Source organism: Meles meles, chromosome 20 (genome assembly GCF_922984935.1).
Source record: "Meles meles chromosome 20, mMelMel3.1 paternal haplotype, whole genome shotgun sequence".
NCBI classification, from domain to species: Eukaryota; Metazoa; Chordata; class Mammalia; order Carnivora; family Mustelidae; genus Meles; species Meles meles.
In genome coordinates this window covers 56260486-56274076 of record NC_060085.1, presented here as the reverse complement: position 1 = coordinate 56274076, position 13591 = coordinate 56260486, and positions in this window count along the sequence as shown.

Here is a 13591-nt window from a genome sequence, read left to right as displayed (position 1 = left end):
GCTGCCACCCTCGTCCTCCCAAGCTGGAAGCGGCTCTTCAACAGAAAAACAGACCAAAATATTTTAAATCGAGTCTGTTCCAGTCCCTCAACAGTGGAGCACATCAGGCGCTCACCTCATCCCCCAGAGCCTGGGAAAGCCTGAGGGCCAGTGTTTCCCCCAGGCTGTTGCTTCTTACTGTTTCCCCCAAGTTTTAATGAGTGTCACACAAAGAGGCTCCTGAAGAGCTCCAGAGGGTTTGAAATGTGGTGCCTGGGGCTCGGTAAACAACACAGGATGATTCTTTTTCACTTCTTCTAAGAAAATAATGATCAAATATTTTAGACAAAGTGGAAGAACAGTAACGTGGCAGAGATCCATGTACCCACCCGCAAGCCTTAGAGCTAGACCATTTCAAGCTGATTCCATCTTTTCAAGAACCACCATCCCATTACAGGGGTGGAGGCAGGAGCCCGAGCTTCCAGGCTCCACTCTGCCCTTCTCAGCTGTGGTCTTACAGGTTCATTTCACTGATTCTCAGTTTCCTTATCTATGAAATGGGGATCATGGCAGCACCTACCTTAAGAGGAGAAGAAGCTAATGAGGAAACATAGGCAGTTGGTGCCTTTTGTTCTGGCAAAATGTTTCACTGCATTTCTTGATAAGCCTGAGAAGTCTTCATCTTTTTTCCTTTTTCAATGGCTGCACTCTTCACTCATGATGTTGGTAGCACAATAGAGTTCTTAGTGAAAAATGAGTATAGGCAAGGCTGGCCATTTCTCAAGTCTTGTCAGCAAGCAAGTACAAGGATATATACTTCCCGCTGTTCTAGGAGGGGGTCACATAGGTTAGCTCATGAGCGAGTATGGGTCTGTTCCAGTAAATATTCACTTATTTGCTTATGCAGGTGTCCTCATTGTGCGCATGTGGGAGGCAAAACATGTGCAGGAACTTCATGTCAGTGGACACTGTCCCCTGACACACTTTTATCTGGTTACATTTTTTTCCTGTCATGGCTTATTTTGGGTCATTTTTATCCTGTTATAGTAATATCCTGGCATTCCTCCAAAAATCCTCCAGTTTCTATTTTCTCCTTACTGCCAAGAAAAAAGAGATAAAAAGACCTTACATCCTAAGTCACACTGCCTGGGCCCTACAAGAACAACTTCAGGGGGCACCTGGGTGGCTCAGTGGGTTAAGCGGCTGCCTTCGGCTCAGGTCATGATCTCGGGGTCCTGGGATCGAGTCCCGCGTCGGGCTCTCTGCTCAGCAGGGAGCCTGCTTCCCTCTCTCTCTCTCTCTCTCTCTCTCTGTCTGCCTCTCTATCTACTTGTGATCTCTCTCTCTGTCAAATAAATAAATAAAATCTTTAAAAAAAAAAAAAGAACAACTTCAGAACAGAGGGGCATCAGTTAGCTACTGCTGTGTAACAAACACTATAGTCTCAATGGCTTAAAACAATGAACACTGTTGCTCCCGAGACTACAGGTTAGCTGGGTGATACTTCTAGTCTCAGCTGGGCTCACTCACACGTCTGAGGTCAGCTGAGAGTGCTGTAAGGAGCTTTCTGATCTTCTCTGGGCCCTCTTGTACTTTTGGGGGGCAGATGGCTGGAAGCTGGTCCAGGATGTGAGCTGGGACATCAGGACTCTCCTCCAAGTGCTTTTACATCCGGCAGACTAACCTCCTTTGTTCACATGAGAGAGAGAGGAAGTGTGCAAGTACTCACAACTTACACAACTCACACCATCACTTCTGCCACATTCTGGCCAGAGCAAGTCATGTGTTCGGCTTGCTTTCAAAGTGGTAGAGAAATAGACTCATCTCTCAATGAGAGGGGCTGCAAAGTCACATCGCAAAGGGGCATGAGGACAGGGAGGCCATTAATACAATGGATCTACTACAAAAGGGAAGCGTTCTGGAATGGTCAGCCTATCTCCTCTGGACTACCTACAGCTGAGGCATGCAGATCTTCAAATTGGCAGGTTCAGCCTGGCTCCAGGGAAGAAGGGAGGGAAGAAGGAAGAGAGGACTGGGATCCTGGTAACACTATGTCCCCTCCCCGTCCTCGCCAACAGCCAAGGGTCTGGGAGGGATTCACTCTGGCACTGAGTGTTCCAGGCATCCAATTTGGAGCTCCTCATACTTAGTGAATCCCTGAGACAGTGCTGCTGTAAGTTGGTTTAATAGGGCATTACTGGTGCATAAACTAGCAACTAATTGTTTAGCATATTTACCCACGTCTTTAAGCAACAAGATAAATACATGCAGTCTGTTCCACTGTCATTGCTGCCATGATGATCACGTTCATTTAATCCGTCTTTCAAGAACCATATGTTAAGGGGTGTTCCTTGTCTGAATTCGGGGTGCCTGAGCTTTAGGGGACTCCGTCAGAGGGAGTTAAAGGCAGTATCCCTCCAGTCTCGCTGACCATCCTGGGGACTTCAGAATCTCCTCCATGCCAGCTTCCCCACCAGCTTCTGCCTTGTCCCTGGCTGGGCACTCAACCGTCCATTGTCATCCCCCACGCCAGTCACTTGTCTGCCTTACTTGGGTGACAGCAGCCCTGGGAGTCAGATTTGGCTCCAAATCTGGGCTCCACTGTCCTCCTGAGTTGCTTCAGGACATTTTTAAAAACCTCACTGAAACTCAGCTTTCTCATCTGGAAAATGGGCATCAGATGACCCAGATTGCTGTTGAGGTTCACTTAGAGTAAAAACCAAAGATGGCAAAGGTTGAATAATCTGGCCCCTGTTCCCTCCCTGAACTCATCCTCTATTCAGCAACCTCTCACTCATTTTCCTCTGGCTACGTGAGCCTCCTTGCTCTTCCAGGCAGGCTGCTTCCTTGGGGCTCTTGAATATGCCATTCCCTCGACCGACCGGCAGCGCTCTCCCCCAAGACAGCCACATGGCTCTCTCCCTCACTCCCTTCCTGCCTTTGCTGAAACTCACCTTTTCCCTGTCTGCCAGGTCTGTCTAGAGAATGTAGCCCCCACTTTGCGACACTCCCCATCCAGCTTCCCTGCTTGATTTTCTCCTCATTACATAGCACTGTATAATTTACTCCACACTTCATCACATTCACACATCGTCAAAAGCAAGAGGAGCCATTAGTTTTGTATCACAAAGGAGGAAAAAATACCACCAATTAAACCGTAAAACAATGCGAAGACACCATTGAAGGCAGGATACACCCTGATTTCAGACATGTTAAATGTGAGGAAAAAAATCCCCATCATAGAATTGATGAAATATGATGTATTTTACTTATTTAGGTGGTTTCTTTTCTGTTCTCCTCACTGAATGGCAGCTCCAGAGGATCTTTGCCTGTTTTGTCCAGTGCTGGGTCCTTGGCACACAGGGCACTGCCCAGCACCTGGGAGGTGCTCACACAATATTGTTCAACGTTGAATGCTGTCTCTTCACTTCCTAGAAAGTGCAAAACCTTAGAATTGCCTCAATACTGCCCAAATGGGCTGTATGAATACCCGGCGCGAGATACAGCATGTCAAGAAAGGGATCAGGTGGGAAAGCAGCCCTCTGGATAGTGGGAGGGAGGGAGCCCTATGCATGGTGTAAATGCTCACTAAATATTTATTCACCGGATGTGTGATTCGATGGTCTGAGATGTCTTGGATCCCCAACTAAACACTGTTGTGGGGCTTCTCCAGAGCAGGGGAGCAAAGGGCTTGCCTCTGCAGGAACTCATTGCTACAGTGTGGATGGCGCCCCCTAGGGTTGGGGGGCACCCTGCTTGAATGGTCAAACACAGCCACCCTGGCTTCATGCCTCCCTGTCCCCGAGATGGGACCCAATGAGAGCCGGGTGTGAACAAGTGAACATGGTGACTCATGGGACCTGTCACAGGTTGGGGAGTGGCAGTTCGTCCCATCCTCACCTTTACACGGGGCCTCTCACATTCAGAATTGAGACAGTCCAGGAAGGTCACATTCTGTGTGAATTTTTAGTCAGTGCTTTGTAAAAACATTAATGAAGTCTAATTTTAAATGCAAAACTGGAAATAATATAAATATTTCCCTTTACACACACACACACACACCAGTAAGTGGAAGGAAATTCAAGAGTCAAACACTCTCATAGAGGGCAGGCCAAAAGAATTTTAAGTTGCCCTCCGCTGCTGCCACACGATGGCGCCACGCCAGCCATAGACAGAAGTTGCCTCTGTCCTGTCCTTGTTCGCCTCTAATTCTGAGAGTGTTGAATTATGCAAGGTCTTCAGGAACACTTCCCTCACATACCCCTTGTTGTCTTGTTCAATGCATTCATTTGTTGATTTGTACCATTTAAAATATACCACTCTGGGGCACCATTTTTTCATTATTTGGTCTATAGGAGCCCCTGAACATGGAAATGGCCCAGAGTCCCTCGGCTCTGAGAGGCCCCAGAGATTTACTTTCACTGACCCAGAAGAGGCAGCATCTCCTTCCCCCATTCACACATCCCCGGAGACTTCCATGTGCACATGCACAAAGCAAATACTCCCCGGCACATACCCTAGGAAAGTCTTCTGCTGGGAACCAGATGTCAGAGATGGACCAGATGGGTTCCTAGGCACCTAGAGGCTGAGGGCTCCCAGGGGAGACATCATGGAGCAGATGATGTTTGAGTTGAGTCTTGACCTTTATTAGGTTGAGAGTGTGAACATGAACATAAAATTATTAATTACCCACCTAAGTCTTTGTCTCACTGGCTGAACTACAAGCTTCTTGTGATCAGGATACACATTTTATTCATTTATTTTTCTGCCCTTCTATTTAACATAGGAACTGGAAAGTGAATTAACTATGCAAAGCCCTGCCTGACATGTAGTAAAGACTGTGTAAGCATTTGCCACCGTTATTGGTCATGGTGTTATGTTGTAAGTAACCAGAATCAACTTATACAGAATGAGCGAGTGATGTGGTGGGAAAAGGTTCAGATCAAAGACCTAAGGCTTGGATTTGAATCCAGGATATGCCCCTGACTAGCTCTGATCCTCACTTCAACATTGATAAAATGGGGATAATAAAACCTTTCAGCCCTGGCATTTTGATGGTGAAATGAAATTTGAGAACATGGACAGAAAGCAACCAGACTGTGGAAGGTGCTCCATGCTAACTCTGTTCACCCTTCTTGTGTTATAGTCCCCTAGCACCTAGCATAGGCCTGGGGGTGTGTATGGGCTAAATAAATGTTTATTAATGGATTGATAAGTAATAGTGTCATTGCTTTAAGAATATTAGTCATGAGGGGCACCTGAGTGGCTCAGTTGATCATGAGTCTGTCTTTGGCCCAAGTCGTGATCCCCGAGTCCTGGGATTGAGCCCCATGGGAGCCATCTTCTTTCTCTGCCCTCTCCCCAGGTGCTCATGCTCACATACTCTCTCTCTCTCTCAAATAAATAAATAAAATCTTTAAAAAAAAAAAAAGAATGTTAGTCATAAGACATGTTCAGTGTCTCAAACTCTTAGGCAGGAATGGGAAGTATCTGACTTTTGACTCTGCTCACTGCTCAGCACCTAAGGCAGACATTACTAATCAACCATGAGATTCTACCTGTTAGGAATGGCCAGTTAGGGTCAAGCACGACCGGCCAGATGCTTCAGGTGAGGGCAGTGAACAGAAGTGAAGAGTTGGCCCTCCTATGGGTCCAGGGGAAGAATAAACAGAAGCCTTCCTGCAACTCACTTTGGCTTTGTCCAGAACAGGTTGTGAAAAAATAAACTGGCTTCTGTGTTGACTCGCTTACATGAGGAGAAACCCAATTTCTTTATGATAAAGTACCTCTCTCACTAATGAGTCTCCCTAGAGTCTGTACGAGTTGGGGTTTGATTTGGCTTTTTGTTTGCTCTAAATTACCAGGAAGACTTTTTTTTTTTTCTTTAAGTGGCAGGAAGCATCATTCCATCTGAAAAAAATCATCATGATGCCTCTCTTTCCTGGGTGGTTGACTCACTTGCTTGGCTCCAGGAGGTGCTGCTACTCAGTTCTGGTTAGAGGTGGTGTGCACGCCAGTGTGTGTGCACGCCCACAAACCACAGGCACACATACACGCACGCACACACACACATGCACACACAAACCTGCTAGGGGCAAAAACACACCATGCTTGAAGTGGGTGTGACCCCCACGCCTGGGGCTGCCGACAGAAGCCTTTCTGCAAAGGCTTGTTAATTCTTAGATGGCGGGGTGTGAATATCGTCTGACATTTCTAGCGCGTCTTCTCTGCGTTCCGTCTCGCCCACACTGAATCATGCACCTGCAGAAGGGAACACGAGCGTGCTTGGAGCAGATGTTGTGTGCCCTGGGAATGCTTAAATATGTACTGTAACGAAGGCGTTTGTTATCCAAACACAGGACCTGAGGGAGGAGGAGCTGGTGGGGGGCATTGCTCTGGCTTCCCCAAGTCTATGTCTGGGTGACCTAGGTGGGTAGCCTGTTAAATCCCAGGCTTGGATAAAAACAAAAGGCTATCCTGGCTTTATTTTTTTAAAATAAGCTCAGGGAGATGTTAGAGTTTATTATAGGAAAAAAAAAAAACCCCAAACAACACATGGGCTATGGAGTCAGAGAAACGTGACTTCGAGTTCCAGCTCTACCATTTAATTTGATGGGTGAGCTTAGGCCAGTTGTTTAGCTTCTCTGAGCCTCCTCACCTGATCTCGCTCTCTTTTTTTAAAAAGATTTTATTTATTTATTTGACATACAAAAATCACAAGTAGGCGAGAGACAGGAGGAAGCAGGCTCCCCATAGTGCAGAGACCCTGATGCGGGGCTCGATCCCAGGACCCTGGGATCATGACCTGAGCCAAAGGCAGAGGCTTAACCCACTGAGCCACCCAGGCGCCCCCTTCATCTGATCTCTTAAAGATATTTACCCCTCAGGATTGTGGTCAGGGCCGCTAGGTTAGTGATTCATAAGCTAGATGCAGTGCTGGATATTATTTTCTTTATTTGAGCTGCTAAGTTAAGAGTGGCATGTCAGGGCAATTTTGTCCTGATACTAGAGATACTATGAACCTTTTCTAGTTGGCTCTGGTTCTCAGCTTCCTGTCCCCAACTCTCGCATTCCTGTGCATAGTGGGGGTGGTTCCACAGGTCCATTCTCCTGCAGATCCAGCCCCTTCCCAGGCCTTGAGGGGAAAATGTATTATGTTGCTCAGTACTTTGCTGGTTGCAAGTGATGGGAAATGGGAACTTACTGATCTGTGTAATGAGAAAGTTCAAGGGTCTATCTGACTTCCTGAGGTTAGACACAAGGCACAAACAGGCCATCTGAACTTGATTTTACCCTGTCTCTGTCTTCCCTACTGTTTCCAGGTTGGCTTCATTCTCAAGATTTTCCTCATGGCCACAAGGTGGTTGCCGGCAACATTGGTTCATACCCAGCCTGAAAAAGGTAAGTCTCTGTCCCAGCATTCTTAGCAAAATCTTGAGACATACTTTGACCAAGCCAGGTAAGGAGAGAAGGAACCAGGCACCGTGGTCCAAGGAATGCATCCCACTCACAGGCTGATGACACCGGGCAGGGAGACAATGTACAAAGAAAACTTGAGGGTTCTTGCTCGTCAGGGAGCATAGGATGCTGGCAAGACACACTACAGTCATCTATTACCTGTGTCAGCCTGAAGCTGTGGTCCAAGGGGCTCAGCATTGAGCCTTCTCATTGGTGTACTCCCCTGGGACCCAGTGTCCCTGCTCTGACCACAGGCCCATGACTCAGAAAGTGTTGGGAGAATGAAATTAAACTACCTGCTTGGGTGTTGTGAGTGATCAATGGGGTTACGTAATTAAATGCTTAGCTCATTGTTTGGAGGCAGTGCTTTATGCCACCAAGGTTATTTCCATCTCTGGGATGCAGGAGGAAAGAACATCCCTGTCTCCCCGCAGGGAGATCGGGGCCTCGGGGCTGAGTTCTGTCCAGTGGGCTGCAGGTGGGAATGGCATACATATACTCATGTTCTGGCCTGGCTGCCTTCCATGCCGCCTCTCTCCCCTGCCCGTCTGGTGGAAGCTAAGAAACTGAGAAACTGAGAAACTCTGAGAAACTGAAGCTACCTTCTGAACCAGCCCTAATACCTCAGTCACTGCGTGGAGGCAAGCCCCCCAGGAGATCAACTGGCCCCAGGTACATCAGACTTTGTGAAAGCAACAACCAAACCTTTGATATGTTAAGTCAGTAGTTCTCCAAGGGGGGGCATTTGATAATACCTGGAGACATTTTGGTCTCCATTGAGAAGTGGGGTGGGGTGAGGAAATGGCATCTAGTGGGTAGAGGTCAGGGATGCCTGCTAAACATCCTACAGTGCCCAGGACAGCCCACTGCAGAGAATTACTTGGCCCCAAATATCAATAGCACCAGAGTTAAGAAACCCTACCTTAAAATATGAGCACCTTGAGAGAAAAGACTTGTTATGGCCCTGTTTAGAAGCCTCTAACAGCTTTCATCACACCCAGGAACAATTCTGGACCCTCCCTACCTTGATGTATAAGGCCCTGCAGGACTGGGATCCTGCCCCCCCCCCCCCCCCGCCCACCTCACAGCCTGTCCTCTCCCCCTCCCTCACTCGATGCCAAGCACCTTTGCTTCATCTGACCTTTTTTAGACCTCAGGGCCTTTGTACCTGCTGTTCCCTCTATCTTAAATGCATTTCCCCCTGCTCTTCCAATTATGCAGGTACAAGTTACATGTCACCTGCTCAGAGACATCTTCCCTGATCACACAGTCCATTTGAGATTCCCTTCCACCACCTCATGATTCTCCATTATCTCACCATATCACCATTATTGGCGATCATGACAAGCCCGATCTACGGTGTAGGAACATGCTGGTTACCTGGGAGGGGACGGATCTGTTTTCCCCGTGGAACGTGAGGACACGAGGAGAGCGCCATGCCCGTGTCGTTGATTTCTGTCTCTCCGGCACCCGGCACACCAGCTGGTGCCCGTGCAAGGTAAAAATAAATGTGTTGAGTGAATGAGTAGATGAGTAATAGAGAGAGCAGAGTCTTTGCAGTCAGCCACCCCTGGACTGAATTCCGGCTCTTCCACCAGCTGTGAGTCATCTTCCATCTCCAAACCTCCCATCTGCTCATCTGTAAAATGGACATTCAGAATCCCATCTCCCAGGCTGCCATGAGGATGTAGAACAGTGTATGCAGAGTGCCGGCATGATTCCCAGCACAGAACACACCCTTGTAAGATGTGCAGTGAATATCAGGTACATAGATAAACACACTTCCCTGTGTGCTCTCATTTTGAGGATGAACACTGGGAAGGGAGGAAGGAAGATGGAGTTGGAATGCCAGAGCCCAGTTTATCCAGCGGCTTCTGCTTCTCTCTTCCTCAATGATCCTATTCTGTAACCCACCCCTTCCTGTAAGACCATGACCCTAGGTTCCTCTGCCCAAAGTCACAGGACCCAGCCTGATGCCCGATTTCCCTGCAGTCTGCCTCTCCCTTGCAAGATCCAGGAGCAATGCAGCCATCACTAGGGTCCCTCTAGTGAGAGTCACAGCCCCTCCCTGTGGGTGCCTCCCAGTCCCTGCCTCTATCTGTGTCCATCTAGACCACGCAGGAAATTAAAGTAGGCAGCCATCCTTTGCAATAAAGAGCTCCATGACACCCTGTGATGTCTGCAAAAAGGAATGTGATTCGGGGCCTCTTTCTTTCAAGCACAGTTTCATAGCAAACTTGGGGTCATAAAGGAATTCTGAAGAGTGAGGACAGCAGGCAGGATGCAGAGAAGGGGTGAATTGGAGAGGTGGGTGCAGGAACCCCATCTTGTGAGAGAGACAGGCGTGTGAGGTTAGGAGTTCCCGCGTGGTCTCAGTGCGGACACTGAACCTCTCTGAGCCTCATTGCCCTTAGCTGTAAAATGAGATGGCGACAGGCCCTGCCAGGTTAGGTTATCGTGAAAATCAAATGAGGTACAACTTGCATAGCCCCACTTGACTGTGGGCTGAGCCGGGTGACTTGCTTCCAAAGAGTAGGTGTGCAAAGGGTTCAAGATGCCTTATTAGTAGAGAAACCTGCAAATCGGGACTCAAGCCAGGTGATCAAAGTTAATGTCAGTGATGAGTGACTTCAGCAGTCACCAACAGGCTTCACAAGCTGGCCTCTGAGCAGCCTGAACGGGATGGGGGCCGGGGGTACACACAAACAAGCTTTCTCTTGTCCCATCTCTGCAGCCAGGCTCTCTGGCCCTCCTTTGACACCTCTTAATGAAGCCCCAGGCAGTTTGCAACCCCAGGCTCTCTGGGATGGAGATTTTAGAGTCTCTCCTCCCAACCAGCACCTTGACTCCATCAGCCATCCTTTTCCAGACTGGCCATGGAGCCTGTTCTGGGTTGAAATGTGTCTCCTCCATCAAATGGTGTATTGAAGTCTGAACCCCAGTATCTCCAAATGTGGCCTTATTTGGAAATATGGTCATTAACAGATGTAATTAGTTAAAATGAAGTCATACGGAAGAGGCTGGGCCCCCTAACCCAATATGCCTAGCAGCCTTTCAAAGGCTTACGAAGGCCATGTGAAGACAGAGACACGGGGAGAAGACCAACCAAAGACGGAGGATTGGAGTGATGCTTCCACAAGCCAAGGGACACCAAAGACGGACAGCAAACCCCCAGAAGCTAAGAGGAGGTAAGGAATGACTCCCCAGCAGACCGTAGGGCTGTAGCCCTGCTGGCACCTTGATTTCAGACTTCCATCCCCCAGAACTGTGAGACAATATCTGTTGTTTTAAGCCACCAAGTGTGGGCCTAGGAAACTAACACGGGGCCAGAAGGAAGGGTCTGCTTTGCCCCACTTCATGGCTTCATGGCTTCATGCCTCACTTCATGAGGCACCATCCTCAGAGGGATACCCCGACCCAAGCATTGCCAGGTCCCTGACTTGTCTTCTGTGCCCCCTCTTTGGAGCCCCTCACTTTGCTTCAGGCCCCCCTGCTCCCTCCTGCCAGTGGGGATGGTGTGGGGGTGGGGTTGAGTGTGGTAAGGCATCTTCCCCTGCTCTTCTCCTCAGAGGCACTGGTTGAGGCTGGGGGCAACACTCAGGACCCCATGATGGGCCTTTTTCTCCAGGCTGTAGAATTCTTTGTACCCCTTGTGTTCAACTGTGGCCTCAAGCACCCAATTTCCCAGGTGGCCGGACAAGCCCCACTCACCATCCCTTTACCCCAGATTTGCAAGCTCAAGTGGGTTTTCCAGGCCACCAGATAATCCTTGTCCCACCCCAGCTTGTACCTTCAGGCCTCTGCTGGTATTCACCTGCTGGGCCCCTTGCACCTACAGTGACCTAACGATAGGTGCCTCCTTCAGAAATATTCTGGGGTCCGCTCTTATATAACATTTTCTCCCTTCCTCAGTAGAGTTAAATGGATGAATGAAAAAAATGAATGAATGGAAAGGCACTGCGGGAAGACAGTGTGATGTTCTGGAATTAGGCTGCCTGGGTTCGAATCCTGGGACCAAGCCTAGCTGTGTGACCTCAGTCAAGTTACTTAACATCTCTGGCTCTCAGTTTCCTCATCCACAAAATAAGGATAATAACAATACATACTCTTGAAGTCATTGTGGGGATTCAGTGAGATCTTGCCAACAACCGATTTGGGGCCTGATGGCAATAAATGTTAGCTTCTTCGTCATCCAGGGCCCAAGTCTTGGTATCTTTCTGCCTCATCCTGTGTCTGTGCTTAGAACCTAATTTCCTTAGGTCCAACCTAATCTTTTCCACCCACTGGGTTCAGCTAATTCATCCAGTGCTGAGTAATTTACTATCACAGGCAGTGTTCTGGAGACAGACCAAAGGTTAAGACGCTACGGGCTGGACTCAAGGGGGAGAGGCACATTTTTAGTCTGAGGCAACAGGATATGTAGAAAAATGGTACACATGCCAAAAGGGGGCTGGGATGAAGAACCTCTTAACTGCCCATTAAAGCCTTACATAGCAACACTGGCGGCAGCCTGCAACTAAGCGGCTCGGAGACTTCGTGTTGGAAAAAATGACGCCAGGACCCCCTTTAAAAAGAACAGCGTGGCTTGGTGGCCGTGTGCACAGGGAACTAGCTGCTGTGTGTTTCATAAAGTCTCCTCTCTCCCCCTTCTTTAAAGCACCTAGGAGATTTGACAAAATCCACTTAAGAGATGAGTAGGAAGAAGATAATTGGTCTCCCACCCAGTCCACCCCCTGGGGACCCAGCAGGGGGACAAAATGGACCTCAGAACGCTGCAAAATAGGCAGCGTCATAACACAGACTGTCTTCAAGAGTGTGCCTTCTGGGGCGCCTGGGTGGCTCAGTGGATTAAGCCTCTGCCTTCGGCTCAGGTCGTGATCTCAGGATCCTGGGATCGAGCCCCGCGTCGGGCTCTCTGCTCAACAGAGAGCCTGCTTCCTCCTCTCTCTTTATCTCTGCCTGCCTCTCTGCCTACTTGTGATCTCTCTCTGCCAAATAAATAAATAAAATCTTTAAAAAAAAAAAAAAAAAAAAAAAAGAGTGTGCCTTCTGCTGGGAGAAAACCAGCACTGAGCAAAACTTCTGTATTCTGCGAGTGATGCGTGCACAGCGCCTGTCAGCTGGCAAACCGTTTCTGTACCCTGGATCTCCAACATCCTGTGGGTCCAACCGGGTGTAAGAGCTGAGGAACAGAGGGGTGAGGCGACATTCTCGAGGTAACTGAAGGGGTGCAGCTGGGACCAATCCCAGGCTCCTTGGAGGAAGACCTGTGCTCTCTCTCACCAGGCTGGAGTACCCCCTGTCAGCCTCTTTTCCTCCAGAACAAACCCAGGTCTGTGGTGTGTGGTCTGGGATCGGGTTGAGAAGATGACACCCTAGAAAGAGAATGACCTGGTAAAGAACATAAGGGGATGTGGCCTCAATTTTCGTATTTGGTAGCAGAAGGCAATTCCAGATGGACCCAGACGTTTGGAAAGCATCGAAGGAAGAATTTGAGGAAACAGGATATGGGAAAAATCACGGGTGTGCTCAGAGGGCATTTCGGTCCGTCCAAGATGAAGCTTTCTCTGCTTCTCCAGACCTTGAAGGGTGTGAGACTGAGGGAAATAAAGGAGGTTCCTTGTTTTTTTTTCTTAGTAATTTCAGTGGCTTGGTAGGTAATTAAAGTCAGCTGGATGCCACTCTGGTGCGAACTTCTGGTAACGGTGATGGTATAAACCTGCATAATGAGCATGAGGATGACAGCAAAGGACCATGACAGGCTTTACACAGAGAAAGCTAAACCCTTGAGGTCTTCTGGGCATCCATAAACAACTAAACTTTCTTTCCAGCTGCCCAAGATCAGAACCCCCTGAATGGCATCATTGCCAGCGGTCAGCTGAGCAAGAAAATTAAAGTTCATGATTTCCAGTCCGTCTTTGTCTTCTCCTTCTCCCTTTTTCCCTCTTTCTTCTATGTAATTCCTTTCTAGCCATTTTCAGATGGTTCCCCTCTTGACAAGGAAGTAGTGTGCACAAAATTAACCCAGTGTCTTTGAGTTATTCTTTGGCTCTAGGCTCCAGCACAAGCTAGCTGACAAAGGCCCTCTGGCGTGTCACTTAACCTCTTGGGTCTTGTTTTTCTCCTCTGTAAAATGGGGGTAATAGCTACCACC